The following is a 15,711-nucleotide window of genomic DNA, read 5'->3' on the forward strand; positions in this document are numbered from 1 at the left end:
CAGGCAGAGTGGGAATGGGAATGGGAATACTTTGTGACTGTCTTCACAGCAGAAGACACAAGTTGCATACCAGAAATAGAGGATAACCTAGGGACTAAAAAGAGTGAGGAAACTAATATCAGCAGAGAAAAAGTGTTGATGAAATTTAAGGGACTAAAATCTGCCAAATCCCTGGGACCTGAGGGCCGATATCCTAGGGTTCTAAAAAAGATAGCTGCTGAGATAGTGGATGCGCCAGCTATGATTTTCCAAAATTCCTTCGATTTGGGAATGCTCCCATCAGATTAGAAATTGGCAAATGTAACACCACTTTTCAAAAAAGGGGGAGAGAGAAAACAGGAAACTACAGGCCAGTTAGCCTGACATCAGTCAATGGGAAAATGCTGGAATCTACTATTAAGGAAATCTTAACAATACACTTAGAAAAGCACAGTATGATTAGAACAAGCCAACATGGTTTTACTAAAGGGGAATCCTGTTTAACAAATTTAATAGAGTTTTTTGAGGATGTAGCGAGGAGAGTAGATAAAGGGGAACCAGTAGATGTAGTATACCTTGATTTCCAAAAGGCATTCAATAAGGTGTCACACAAAAGGTTAATAGGAAAGATAACGGCTCATGGTGTTGGGGGTAATATATTGAGCATGGATAGAGGATTGGTTAACAGACAGGAAGTAGGGAGTGGGAATAAACAAGGCATTTTCAAGTTGGCATCTGTGACTAGTGGAGTGCTGCAAGTATCAGTGCTGGGGCTTCAGCTATTTATAATCTATATTAATGACTTAGATGAAGAGACAGAGAGTAATGTATCTAAGTTTGCTGAAGATACAAAACTAGGTGGAAAGGTAAGCTGTGGGAAGGACACAGAGAGGCTGTAAAGAGATATAGGTTAAGTGATGGGCGACAAGATGGCAGATGGAGTATAATGTGGGGAAGTGTGAAGTTGTTCACTTTGGTCATTAGAATAGAAAAGCAGAATATTTTTTGAAAGGTGTGAAACCTTTCACTGTTGATGTTCAGAGAGACTTGGAATGCAGCAAGTTAGCATTCAAGTACAGCAAGCAATTTGGAAGGAAAATGCATGTTGGCCTTTATTGTAAGTGGATTGGATTACAGGAATAAAGAAGTACAGGGCTCTGGTGAGACCACACCTAGAATACTGTGTGCAGTTTTGGTCCCCATATTTAATGAAAGATATACTTGTATTGGACACGGTGCAGCGAAGGTTCACTAGATTGGTCCCTGGGATGAGAGGGTTGTCCTATGATGAGAGACTGAGTAAATTGGGCCTGTATTCTCTGCAGTTTAGAAGAATGAGAAGTGAACTCATTGAAACTTACAAGTTTCTGAAGGGTTTTGATAGGTTAGAAGATGAGAGATTGTTTCTGCTGGTCAGGGAAATCCAGAGCACAAGGCACAATCTCAGGATAAGGCACTGATCATTTCGGACTGAGATGAGGAGAAATTACTTCACTCAAAGGGTTGTGAATCTTTGGAATTCTCCACCCCAGAGGATTGTGGATGCTCCATCATTGAATACATTTAAGGCTGGGATAGATATATATTGGTCTCTTAAGGAATTAAGGGATATGGGGAGTGGGCGAGAAAGTGGAATTGAAGCCCAAGAGCAGCCATGATCATATTGAATGGTGGAGCAGGCTCAATGGACCATATGGTCTACTGCCACTGTGAGTGACCACCAGACAGACGTGGAGGACCAGGTAGGAAGGGCAAGAGCCCCCAAATGCATCTCGCTTTCGAACTAATATTCAGTTCTGCATATTGGAGAGGACAATGTTTCCTCTCGGGACTGCAACGAGAGCCAAGATAACAGCACAATGAGTGGAGTGGCTCAGCTATACAGGGGGTAGGGGGGGAAGAGGAAGGGTAGTAGAGGCAGAAACCCTTATGGCATTTAAAAAAATACTTGGATATGCACTTGATGTGCCATAACCTACAGGCCTATGTTCCAAGAGCTGGAAAGTGGGATTAGGCTGGATAGCTCTTAGAAAGGCACTAATTAATCAAGGATAGTCAGCATGGATTTGTTAAGGGAAGCTCGTGTCTGAATAATATGATTGAATTTTTTGAGGAAGTATCAAGGAGGATTGATGAGGGTACTGCAGTTGATGTGGTCTACATGGACTTTAGCAAGGCTTTTGACAAGAACAAAGAACAAAGAAAATTACAGCACAGTAACAGGCCCTTCGGCCCTCCAAGCCTACGCCGATCCAAATCCTCTATCTAAACCTGTCACCTATTTTCTAAGGGTCTGTATCTCTTTACTTCCTGCCCATTCATGTATCTGTCTAGATACATCTTAAAAGACGCTATCGTGTCCGCGTCTACCACCTCCGCTGGTAATGCGTTCCATGCACCCACCACCCTCTGCGTAAAGAACTTTCCACGCATATCCCCCCTAAACTTTTCCCCTTTCACTTTGAACTCGTGTCCCCTTGTAATTGAATCCCCCACTCTGGGAAAAAGCTTCTTGCTATCCACCCTGTCTATACCTCTCATGATTTTGTACACCTCAATCAGGTCCCCCCTCAACCTCCGTCTTTCTAATGAAAATAATCCTAATCTACTCAACCTCTCTTCATAGCTAGCGCCCTCCATACCAGGCAACATCCTGGTGAACCTCCTCTGCACCCTCTCCAAAGCATCCACATCCTTTTGGTAATGTGGCGACCAGAACTGCACGCAGTATTCCAAATGTGGCCGAACCAAAGTCCTACACAACTGTAACATGACCTGCCAACTCTTGTACTCAATACCCCGTCCGATGATGGAAAGCATGCCGTATGCCTTCTTGACCATTCTATTGACCTGCGTTGCCACCTTCAGGGAACAATGGACTTGAACACCCAAATCTCTCTGTACATCAATTTTCCCCAGGACTTTTCCATTTACTGTATAGTTCACTCTTGAATTGGATCTTCCAAAATGCATCACCTCGCATTTGCCCTGATTGAACTCCATCTGCCATTTCTCTGCCCAACTCTCCAGTCCATCTCAGGTTCCACATGGCAGAATTTTTTTTTTAAAAGCCCATGGGATCCAGGGAAATGTAGCAAGCTGGATACAAAATTGACTCAGTGGCCGAAAACAAATGGTAATTGATGGGTGTTTTCTGACTGGAAGGCTGTTTCCAGTGGGATTCCGCAGGGCTCCGTTTTGGGTCCTCTGCTTTTTGGGGTATATTAACAATTTGGATGTAAATGTAAGGGGCATGATCAAGACGTTTGCAAACAACACAAAAATTGGCCGTGTTGTTGATAGTGAGGAGGATAGCTGCAGACTGCAGGTAGGTATCAATGAAATGGTCAGGTGGGCGGAAATGTGGCAAATGGAATTCAACCTGAAGAAGTGTGAGGTGATGCATTTGGGGAGGTCAAACAAGGCAAAGGAATGCACAATAAATGAGAGGATACTTAGAGGTGAAGAGGAAGTGAGGGACCTTGGACTGAATGTCCACAGATCCCTGAAGGTAGCAGGACAGGTTGATAAGGTGGTTAAGAAGGTATATGGAATCCTTTCCTTTATTAGCCGAGGTATAGAATATAAGAGCAGGGAGGTTATGCTGGAACTGTATAACTCACTGGTTAGGCCACAACTTGAGTACTGTGTGCAATTCTGGTCACCTCATTACGGAAAGGATGTAATCGCACTAGAGAGAGTACAGAGGAGATTTACAAGGATGTTGCAAGGACTGGAAAAATGCAGGAAAGATTGGATAGGCTGGGGTTGTTCTCCTTGGAATAGAGGAGGTTGAGGGGAGATTTGACTGAGTTGCATAAAATTGTGAGGGGCCTGGAGAGTGGATGGGAAAGGCCTATTTACCTTAGCAGAAAGGTCAGTGAGGAGGGAGCATAGATTTAAAGTGATTGGTGGAAGGATTAAAGGGGAGATGAAGAAAAAATTCACTGAGGGTGGTAGGGGTCTTGACTCGCTGGCTGAAAGGGTGATAGAGGCAGAAACCCTCAACTCATTTAAAAGGTGCCTTGATGTGCACCTGAAGTGCTGTAACCTACAGGGCTACAGACCAAATGCTGGAAAGTGGGATTAGGCTGGGTGGCTTGTTCTTTCGGCCTCTTTCTATGCTGTAAATCTTCTATGTTTCTGTAGAACGGTAAAAGCAAAGCAGATATGGCTTCAGTGGTTTGAGAGTCTGATGGGGACAACAAAAGCAGTTTGACACCAAGGATACAGATCACCCACCAATAGTTTTCTGAAAAGGGTTCACATCTTCATCCCAGTAAATATTGACACACCCATCCCACATTGCCAACATCTACAGCCAGAGGAAAAATGTCAGCTATAGTTAATGTCTGATGATAAAGTTAACATTAACGGCAGAGAGCTGCAAACAGCCTCATAGAAAGACAAAGCATTATGCTTTCCTTCGGAAATCTCAGCCACTTTGTCTGATCTCTGATAATAGTTTTTCTGTTGATAAAGTACCCTGCATGCTTGTGGGATTTTAAGATCTTGCATGCTGATTGGAACCCTAAAAATCCAAATTAAACATTGAATACAGACAAAAAAAAACAAAAAGAGAGAATGATATGTAATGGGAAGCAGAACTAAACTTTTCAAAACCTCCTCATGATCAATTCTTCACTTCATCAACCCTGAGCCATCAAACAAACTCACTGCTCTGCAAACTTCATGTTGGGCCTCCAAACTGGGTTTTTATTCGCAAACTTTATTTGTTATTTATTTGCCCTTTTAGCCTCACGAAGGTTCCCAATAGGTTGATTTTTTCCCCCAAAGGTTCCTACAATATTTGTCATTGTGTTCAGGCACTTTTCAGGATCTAAATCCCCTTTTCAGTTCTGATGAAGATTACACACCTCAAAATGTAAATCTCTTTCTACTCTGGATGTCGATTGATCTGTTGTGCATTTCCCAACTTTTTCTGCTTTTGTTTCAGATTTCCACTATTTGTAGAATTGTGTTTTTATTAATATCGGCTGAGTTTTTGTATCAGTTTCATAGTAGATCTACTCGGATTACACTGCAGAGATTTAAATTATAGTCTTCATGACCACTCCTTAAAGAAACTGCACTGAAGCAAAAGTAACAAATTGTATTCAGTGTAGTGTCGATTAAAGAATATTTAACATGAAGTTCCTGCATTAAAGGATTGATTTAAGAAAGGAGAGGCCGTAATGATCTCTCAGGTTAATGATTTAATTTTAAATCTAAACCCCAGCGGGTGAGGTTTTATTTAATGGCCGTTACAAGACTATGTTCCTCCTTTTTACTTCTGTCTCTCTTCCTGGTCTCTGTGTTTGACTCTGACAGTTTCATGTCTAAAATGTTCTCTCCCTCCCGTTCCCTTATCCTGATAGGACCCAGTTCCAGACACTGTTCCTGTGATTAGAGACATATAGAAAGTTTTCACTGTTTCACTGGACAATCTCCAGCAGCTCCCCGTTCAACTCCTTGTATTTGATCAGGACCTTTCACCATTAATAAAAACAGCCCAATCTCACTGGGAATAAAACCTACCCTGAAAATAAAGAATATTTCACACTCACCTCTTACTTTCAGACAATCTGATTGAAGATTTTCCGCCTTTTCTCCATTGATCTGTGAGGAGCTGGCCTGTTCACAACAACAACTCCCTGAAAACTTTCACTTTCACTTTTCATTGTCGAACAAGGGAACTTGACTGGATGTTTTTTCGACCGCAATTGTTGACAACGCCGTCGGTAGATGGCGCTGTTTTGGCACATGCGCAAATACAGCATGTGCCACGAAAACGTCACAGCTTGCGACTGTCGCAGCTGCCAGGACTAAAGATGGCGCTGCTCAAAGAATCACAGAGATGGGGGGGAGGGAGAGGGAGGGAGGGAGAGAGGGGGGGGAGGGAGAGAGGGGGGGGAGGGGGAGAGGGAGAGGGGGGGGAGGGGGAGAGGGGGGGGAGGGGGAGAGGGAGAGGGGGGGGAGGGGGAGGGGGAGAGGGAGAAGGGGGTGGGTGGTGAGCAGCTGAACGGAAGAGGAGTGCCTTTTTCTGTGCATGCACCATAAACACAACAGCAAAAGACTTACCGGCCAGTCCCTGGACCCGGTGACACCAAGGTCTTCGCACACTCGCTCCCCGCGGCTCTCTACGGCCTCTCGCTTCCGGCCCTCTCCATTCAGCCATTCCCTCCAGCTGCGGATGCCCAATCCAGTTGCTTTCTCCCCTACCCAGTTGCTTTCTCTACTTCTCCACAGTACTTCAGGCATTGCAACTGTCTGGTTCCTGCATTTTGCATGCTCCCTCTCCCCACCCCCCCACCCTCTTCACCCACCCCTCCCTCCCCCTCTTCACCCACCCCTCCATCCCCCTCTTCACCCACCCATCCCTCTACCCCACTACCTCCACCCCTCCACCATAGTTGAATATCTGAAGTGCAGTTGCAAAGTCGGGGAAATAGCATGCAAAACAAAACCTCAACAATTCTGGGTTTAATTATTGAAAAGTTTTATTAAGTTCATTAAGTATCCGAGGAACTGCTGTGCATGGATACATGAGTGTTGTGTCCAGCATTCCCGTGAGACAGACAGGCCGAGTCTCTGCTATGCACAGCTAAAGAGATTGTTCCTGGAGAGCCTTGTGGTGAATGAACGCTTGGCTCTCTATTCCACTACTGTATTGTCCATGTGAAGAAGGCAAAGTCACAAGAGTCTGAGCTCAGTCTATTCTTGGTGAATGTTCCCCAAGCGCATCCCAATGTGCATTCCCAATTCATCCATAAATGCAATGTTCCTTTCCACATCGTGATGAGCTCCGCAGCATGATCCAGTTGCCTTCGTTGCTTGAATGCTGACCGTAAGTCTCGAGGATTGTTTTCTCGACGGCATGTTTTACATGAAAAGAAGAAAAGCAAATCAGAGTCAGAGCTTGCCTCCCTCCATCCACTGAAATTACTGTTGCGCACACCTTTTTAAGTTCTGCAGTGAAGGCACCAATTGATAACGTCGCCAATGAAGCACTTATTACCTACCTCAGATGCAGGAATCATCACATCCTTGCGTCATCTCCTGCACTGCCTCCTTTGCTGGAATGCCGTCCTTAAGTGTCAAGGATTGTTTTCTCAAGGGCACATTTTACATGAAAGGAAATAATGAAAGAGCATCAGTGTCAGAGCTTCCCTCCCTCCAATGAAATTACTGTTGTGCATGCTTTATGCTCTGCAGTATAGGCCAATGAATCACTTAGTACCCACCTCAGCTGTAGGAGTCAGGATGATGTTACTGCCCCTATCTCGTGATGGTTCAATGCTGCTCTCAGGGAAAACATGAATGATGTGAGGGTGCTGGAAAAAGAAGCACATTTCTTTTGGACTATGAACATAAAGCAGGCCATTTAGCCCAGCTGTTCCCTGCTAGTGGTTATGCTACTCGTGCGTCTTCCCATCCATTCCCATTTAATCCTACCTACCACTATCAGCATCACCTTCCATTTCTTTCACTCTTATCTACCTTTGCCATAAAGCAACACTGAGGATGGAGAATGGTGTGGCTGCACTTCCACCTCACCAGTTGTGTACGCAGCAAGAGCATTCACATTTGTGCTACCACTGGACACGGCATGCTTGTTTCTTTTAGTGCTCAGTCTCTTCTTGCTGAATGTTCCCCAAGTGCTTGACCCCTTTGGACGCCTTCTCTGCTTGACAGGCAGCAGCTGGCAACTGCGGAGTCTCACAAGGCTCTGCATGGTTGTTTCAAGGGCAGATGGGGAAACATGTGGCTGTGTGTCCACGTGCACTGCTCGGATGGGTGCAGGAACAGGTGGCTGTGTGTCCATGTGCACTGCTCGGATGGGTGCAGGAACAGGTGGCTGTGTGTCCATGTGCACTGCTTGGATGGGTGCAGGAACAGGTGGCTGTGTGTCCATGTGCACTGCTCGGATGGGTGCTGGAACAGCTGGCTGTGTGTCCATGTGCACTGCTTGGATGGGTGCAGGAACAGGTGAACAGCAAGGAGAGGGTACCACAGGTGGGGGAAGTGGAGCTTTGAACAGGCAGGCGTATGTATGGTCCATCAGATCATTAGGCCGGGGGTGAAAGGCTCAGGATCCATGGATTGTGGCACGCGACTGATGTCCAGCGCATGGCCACCTCCATCCAAAGGTGCTTCCGGGCAATTGTTGGGCAAATTAATTGGCTCCATCTCATCAGCCAGTCCTTGTGTTTATGGCGCATGCACAGAAAAAGGCACCCCTCTTCCACTCCGCTGCTCCCCCCTTCCCCCCTCCCCCCTCCCTTCCCCCACTCCCTCCCTTACTCCTTCCCCCCCCTCCCTCCCCTCCCTCCCCTCCCTCCCTTCCTCCCCTCCCTCCCATCCTTCCCTTCCTCCCCCCCTCCCCTCCCTCCCTTCCTCCCCACCTCCCCTCCCTCCCTTCCTCCCCTCCCTCACTTCCCTCCCTCCCTCCCTCACTTCCCCCCTCCCTCCCCTCCCTTCCTCCCCTCCCTTCCTCCCTCCCTCCCCTCCCTTCCTACCCTCCCTTCCACCCTCCCTCCCCTCCCTTCCTCCCCTCCCTTCCTCCCCTCCCTTCCTCCCTTCCCTTCTTCCCTCCTTTCCCCCCTCCTTTCCCTTCTTCACTCCTTTCCCCCCTCCTTTCCCTCCTTCCCCCCCTCCTTTCCCTCCTTCCCTCCCTTGAAATGTTTTCAGACCAACTTAACAACAGGGACTGGAGCACATGCGGTGCCCCAGACAATGTAAATATTTTCAGAGCAACTTACCTTGGAACAATCTCCTCTGTCTAATAAAAATGAAGCAAATGTCCAAAATGACTAAATAATTGAGATAAAATGCCCGACGAAACCTCTCCTCCTTCCATTTTCAAAAACTCGCGCCAAAGCTTTCGGAAGATTGACGCACATGCGCACATGGTCTCCGGCCATCTGCACATGCTCTGCGGTCCGGCTTGCCAGGACCAGTTTGCGCATGCGCAGAGGCCAACCTGGCGTGTTCCCCGAGGAAGATGACGTTACGCGATGACGTCATCCGCGCATGCGCAAACTGGTCCTGGCAGGCCGGACCGCAGCGCATGCGCAGAGGGCCTGAGACCGTGTGCGCATGTGCGCACCGCGGCGCATCCTGATGACGTAGCGTTGTCATCAATCACTTTGTTTTTTTTTATTCGTTCATGTGATGTGGGCGTCACTGGCTAGGCCAGTATTTGTGGCCCATCCCTAATTGCCCTTGAGAAGGTGGTGGTGAGCTGTCTTCTTGAACTGCTGCAGTCCTTGGAGTGTAGGTACACCCACAGTGGTGTTAGGAAGGGAGTTCCAGGATTTTGACCCAATGACAGTAAAGGAAGGGAATAGTTCCAAGTCAGGATGATATGTAGCTTGGAGGGGAACTTGCAGATGGTGGTATTCCCCTGCATCTGCTGCCCTTGTCCTTCTAGGTGGTAGAGGTCGCGGGTTTGGAAGGTGCTGTCAAAGAAGCCTTGGTGCGTTGCTGCAGTGCATCTTGTAGATGGTACACACTGTTGCCACAGTGCGTCGGTGGTGGAGGGAGTGAAATTTGAGGGTGGTAGATGGGGTGCCAATCAAGTGGGCTGATTTGTCCTGGATGGTGTCAAGCATCTTGAGTGTTGTTGCAGCTGCACTTATCCAGGCAAGTGGAGAGTATTCCATCACACTCCTGACTTATGTCTTGTCGATGGTGGACAGGCATTCAGGAGACAGGAAGTGAGTTACTCGCTGCAGATTTCCGAGCTTCTGACCTGCTCTTGTAGTCACAATATTTGTGGCTGGTCCAGTTCAGTTTCTGATCAATGGTAACCCCCAGGATGTTGATAGTGGGGGATTCTGCGATGGTAATGACATTGAACATCAAGGGGAGATGGTTAGATTCTCTCTTAGAGTCATAGAGTCAAAGAGCGAGACAGCACAGAATCAGGCCCTTCGGCCCATTGTGTCTGTGCTGGCCATCAAGCACCTAACTATTCTAATCCCATTTGCCAGCACTTGGCCCATAGCCTTGTATGCTATGACATTTCAAATGCTCAGCTAAATACCTCTTACATGTTGTGAAGGTTCTTGCCTCGATCACCTCTTCAGGCAATGCGTTCCAGATTCCAACCACCCTCTGGGTGAAAACATTTTTCCTCAAATCCCCTCTAAACCTCCTGCCCCTTACCTTAAATCTACGCCCCCTGGTTATTGACCCCTCCACTAAGGGAAAAAGTCTCTTCCTATCTAATGTATCTATGCCCCTCATAATTTTGTATCCATCAATCATGTCCCCCCTTCAGCTTTCTCTGCTCTAAGGAAAACAATCCAAGCCTTTTCAGTCTCTCATCATAGCTGAAATGTTCCAGCCCAGGCAACATCCTGTTGAATCTCCACTGCACCCTCTCCAGTGCAATCACATCCTTCCTATAGTGCGGTGCCCAGAACTGTACACAGTACTCCAGCTGTGGCCTAACCAGCGTTTTATACAGCTCCATCATAATCTCCCTGATCTTATATTCTATGCCTAGGCTAATAAATGCAAGTATCCCATATGGCTTCCTAACCACCTTATCTACCTGTGCTGCTGCCGTCAGTGATCTATGGACAAGTACACCAAGGTCCCTATGACCTTCAGTACTTCCTAGGGTCCTACCATCCATTGTATATTCCCTTGTCGTGTTAGTCCTCCCAAAATGCATCTCCTCCACTTCTCAGGATTAAATTCTATTTGCCACTGCTCCGCCCATCTTACCAGCCCATCTATATCGTCCTGTAATCTAAGGCTTTCCTCCTCACTATTTACGACACCACCAATTTTCGTGTCATTTGCGAACTTACTTATCATACCTCCTATATTCATGTCTAAATCATTAATGTACGCTACAAACAGCAAGTGTCCCAGCACAGATCCCTGTGGTACACCACTGGTCACAGGCTTCCACTCACAAAAACAACCCTCACCCATTACCCTCTGCCTCCTGCCACTAAGCCAATTTTGGATCCAATTTTCCAAATTGCCCTGGATTCATGGGCTCTTACCTTCTGAACCAATCTCCCATGTGGGACCTTATCAAAAGCCTTACTGAAGTCCATGTAGACTACATCAACTGCTTTACCCTCATCTACACATCTCGTCACCTCCTCAAAAAATTCAATCAAGTTAGTTAGACATGATCTTCCCCTGACAAAGCCATGCTGACTATCCTTGATTAATCCCTGCCTCTCCAAGTGGAGATTAATCCTGTCCCTGAGAACTTTTTCCAATAGTTTCCCAACTACTGATGTTAGACTCATCGGCCTGTAATTACCCGGTCTATCCCTGCTACCCTTCTTGAATAATGGTACAACATTCGCTGTCCTCCAGTCCTCTGGCACCTCTCCTGTGGCCAGAAAGGATCTGAAAATTTGTGTCAGAGCCCCTGCTATCTCCTCCCTTGCCTCACATAACAGCCTGGGATACATCTCATCTTGGCCTGGAGATTTATCCACTTTTAAGCCCACGAAAACATCTAATACTTCCTCCCTTTCAATGCTAATATGTTCAAGTATATCGCAATCCCGCTCCCTGATTGGTACACCTACATCATCCTTCTCCATAATGAACACAGATAAAAAGTAATCACTTAAAACCTCACCTATGCCCTCCGGCTCCACACACAGATTGCCACTTTGGTCCCTAATGGGCCCTACTCTTTCCCTGGTTACCCTCTTGCCCTAAATATACTTATAAAATGCCTCAGGATTTTCCTTTATCTTGGCCGCCAATGATCATGTCCCCTCTTCACTCTCCTAATTACTTTTTTAAGTACCCCCCTACACTTTCTATAATCCTCTAGGGCCTCCGCTGTTTTCAGCACTCTGATCTGCCATACACCTTTATTTTCCTGATCCAATACTCTGTCTCCCTTGACATCCAGGGTTCCCTGGACTTGTTGGTCCGACCCTTCACCTTAATGGGTACATGTTGGCTCTGAACCCTCACTATTTCCTCTTTGAATGACTCCCATTGGTCTGATGTCGACTTTCCTACAAGTAGCTGCTCACAGTCCACTCTGGCCAGGTCCTGTTTTATCATATTGAAACTGGCATTCCCCCAATTCAGTACCTTTATTTCCAGCCCGTCTTTGTCCTTTTCCGTAACTACCTTAAATCTTACAGAGTTATGGTCACTCTCCCCAAAATGATCCCCCACTGACACTTCTACCACTTGTTCAGCTTTGTTCCCTTGGATTAGGTCCATTACTGCCCCTTCTCTTGTAGGACTTTCTACGTACTGGCTCAAAAAGCTCTCCTGTATGCATTTTGAGAATTCCGCCTCCTTAAGCCTTTTGCCGTAAGACTATCCCAGTTGATGTTAGGTAAGTTTAAATCCCCTACTATTATTACCCTATTATTTTTATACCTCTCTGAGAGTTGCCTACATATGGGCTCCTCTATCTCTCCCTGACTGTTTGGAGCGAAAGTACACACCCAGCCAAGTGATTGCCTCCTTTTTGTTTTTAGGTTCTACCCATATGGCCTCATTTGAGGAACCTTCTAAGATATCATCCATCTTTGCTGCAGTAATTGACTCCTTGGTCAACAGTGGAATGCCACCTCCTCTTTTATCCCCTCGCTTGTCACGCCTGAAGATTCTATACCCTGGAATATTGAGCTGCCAGTTCTGCCCCTCCCTCAATCATGTGATGGCAATAATATCATAATCCCATGTGCCAATCAATAACCTCAATTAGTCTTATTAGTAAGACTCCTTGCATTAAAATAGATGCAATCCAGCCTTGCATTTTTCACTTGTGCCTTAAGAGGTCTATATTTGCTCTGCCTTCCAGACTGACTCAGTTTCTCTTCTATATTTGACTGTGCATCACCCCCGACTGTACCTCCACTCTGTATCCCATTCCCCTGCCAAATTAGTTTTAAATCTCCCCCCTCAACAGCACTAGCAAACCTCCCAGCAAGGAATTTGGTCCCATTCCAGTTCAGGTGCAACCAGTCCAATTTGTAGGGGTCCCACCTTTGCCAGAAACAGACCCAGTGATCCAGGAAACTAAAGCCCTCCCTCCTGCACCATCTCCTCAGCCACACATTCATCTGCTCGATCCTCCTATTCCTATGCTCACTCGCATGTGGTACTGGGAGTAATCCAGAGATTACAACCTTTGAGGTCCTGCTTTTTAATCTGCTACCGAGCTCCCTAAATTTATGTTTCAGGACCTCATCCCTCTTTCTACCGAAGTCTTTGGTACCAATGTGTACCACAACCTCTGACTGCGCACCCTCCCCCTTCAGAATGCCCTCTTGTTTGAAATGGTCATTGCCTGGCACTTGTGTGGCGCGAATGTTACTTGCCACTTTTCAGTCCAAGCCTGGATGTTGTCCAGGTCTTGCTGCATCTGGCCACAGCCTGCTTCAGTATCTGAGGAGTCGCGAATGGTGCTGAACATTGTGCAATCATCAGCGAACATCCCCACTTCTGACCTTATGATTGAAGGAAGGTCATTGATGAAGCAGCTGAAGATGGTTGGGCCCAGGACACTACCCTGAGGAACTCCTGCAGTGATGTCCTGGAGCTCAGATGATTGACCTCCAACAACCACAACCATTTTCCTTTGCGCTAGGTATGACTCCAACCAGCGGAGGTTTTTCCTCCTGATTCCCATTGTCCTCAGTTTTGCTAGGGCTCCTTGATGCCATACTCGGTCAAATGCTGCTTTGATGTCAAGGGCAGTCACTCTCAACTCACCTCTTGAGTTCAGCCCTTTTTTCCATGTTTGAACCAAGGCTGTAATGAGGTCAGGAGCTGAGTCGCCCTGAGGGAACCCAAACTGAGCATCACTGAGCAGATTATTGCGAAGCAAGTGCTGCTTGATGGCACTGTTGATGACACCTTCCATCACTTCACTGATGATTGAGAGTTGGTTGATGGGGCGGTAGTTGGCTGGGTTGGACTTGTCCTGCTTTTTGTGTACAGGACATACCTGGGCAATTTTTCACATTGCCGGGTAGATGCCAGTGTTGTAGCTGTACTGGAATAGCTGGCTCGGGGCACGGCAAGTTCTGGAGCACAAGTCTTCAATACTATTGAGGAATATTGTCAGGGCCCACAGTCTTTGCAGTATCCAATGCCTTCAGTCGTTTCCTGATATCACGCGGAGTGAATCAAATTGGCTGAAGTCTGGCATCTGTGATGCTGGGGACTTCAGGGGGAGGCCGAGATGGATCATCAACTCAGCACTTCTGGCCTAAGATTGTTGCAAATGCTTCTGCCTTTTCTTTTGCACTGATGTGCTGGGCTCCCCCATCATTGAAGATGGGGATATTTGGGCAGCCACCTCCTCCAGTTAGTTGCTTAATTGTCCACCACCATTCACAGCTGGATGTGGCAGGACTGCAGAGCTTAGATCTGATCTGTTGGTTATGGGATCGATTAGCTCCATCTATTGCATGCTGCTTACGCAGTTTGGCATGCAGATAATTCTGTGTTGTAGCTTCACCAGGTGACACCTTATTTTGAGGTATGCCTGGTGCTGCTCCTGGCATGCCCTCCTGCACTCTTCATTGAACCAGGGTTGGTCTCCTGGCTTGATGGTAATAGTAGAGTGGGGGATATGCCGGGCCATGAGGTTACAGATTGTGGTTGAGTACAATTCTGCTACTGCTGATAGCCCACAGCGCCTCATGCATGCCCAGTTTTGCATTGCCAGATCTGTTTGAAATCTATACCATCTAGCACATTGGTAGTGCCACACAAAACAAAGGAGGGTATTCTCTATGTGAAGGCAGGACTTCGTCTCCACAAGGACTGTGCGGTGGTCACTACGACCAATACTGTCATGGACAGATGCATCTGCGGCAGGCAGATTGGTGAGGACGAGGTCAAGTATGTTTTCCCCGCTTGTTGATTCCCTCACTACCTGCCACATACCCAGCATAGCAACAATGTCCTTTAGGACTCAGCCAGCTCGGTCAGTAGTGGTGCTACCGAGCCACTCTTGATGATGGACATTGAAGTCCCCCACCCAGAGTACATTCTGTGGCATTGCCACCCTCAGTGCTTCCTCCAAGTGCTGTTCAACATGGAGGAGTACTGACTCATCAGCTGAGGGAGGGCGGTAGGTGGTAATCAGCAGGAGGTTTCCTTGTCCACGTTTGGCCAGGTGCCATGCAACCTCATGGGGACCAGAGTCGATATTGAGGACTCCCAGGGCAACTCCTTCCCTACTGTATACCACTGTGCCGCCACCTCTTCTGGGTCTGTCCTGCCGGTGGGACTTGACATATCCAGGGATAGTGATTGCAGTGTCTGGGACATTGTCTGTAAGGTATGATTCCTTGAGTATGACTGTGTCAGGCTGTTGCTTGACTAGTCTGTGGGACAGCTCTCCCAACTTTGGCACAAGCCCCCAGATGTTAGTAAGGAGGACTTTGCAGGGTCGACAGGGCTGGGTTTGCCGTTGTTGTTTCCGGTGCCTAGGTCGATGCCGGGTGCTCCGTCCGTTTTCATTCCTTTTTATTGACTTTGGTTAGATACAACTGAGTGGCTTGCTAGGCCATTTCAGAGGGCATGTATGAGTCGACCACATTGCTGTGTGTCTGGAGTCACATGCAGGCCAGACCAGGTAAGGAGAGCAGATTTCCTTCCATAAAGGATATTAGTGAACCAGATGGGTTTTTACAACGATCGGCAATTGTTTTATGGCCATCATTAGACTAGCTTTTTAATTCCAGTTATATTAATTAAATTCAA

At 47.0% G+C, this 15,711-nt stretch overlaps 1 protein-coding gene across 2 annotated transcripts in view; it reads right to left on the reverse strand.

The window, feature by feature from the left end:
* LOC137362542 (butyrophilin subfamily 3 member A1-like) overlaps positions 1–5,660 on the reverse strand; it is a 142,087-nt gene extending 136,427 nt beyond the window's left edge. Inside the window, exon 1 of one of the 2 annotated variants that reach the window (XM_068026930.1) lies at positions 5,547–5,660. The gene's annotated coding sequence lies outside the window, so the exon portion shown is untranslated. The remainder of the gene's footprint in view (positions 1–5,546) is intronic. The other variant, XM_068026931.1, reaches the window with a different exon arrangement.
* Positions 5,661–15,711: the final 10,051 nt, after the last annotated feature.

The sequence above is a fragment of the Heterodontus francisci genome, unplaced genomic scaffold (assembly GCF_036365525.1).
Source record: "Heterodontus francisci isolate sHetFra1 unplaced genomic scaffold, sHetFra1.hap1 HAP1_SCAFFOLD_631, whole genome shotgun sequence".
Lineage (NCBI taxonomy): Eukaryota > Metazoa > Chordata > Chondrichthyes > Heterodontiformes > Heterodontidae > Heterodontus > Heterodontus francisci.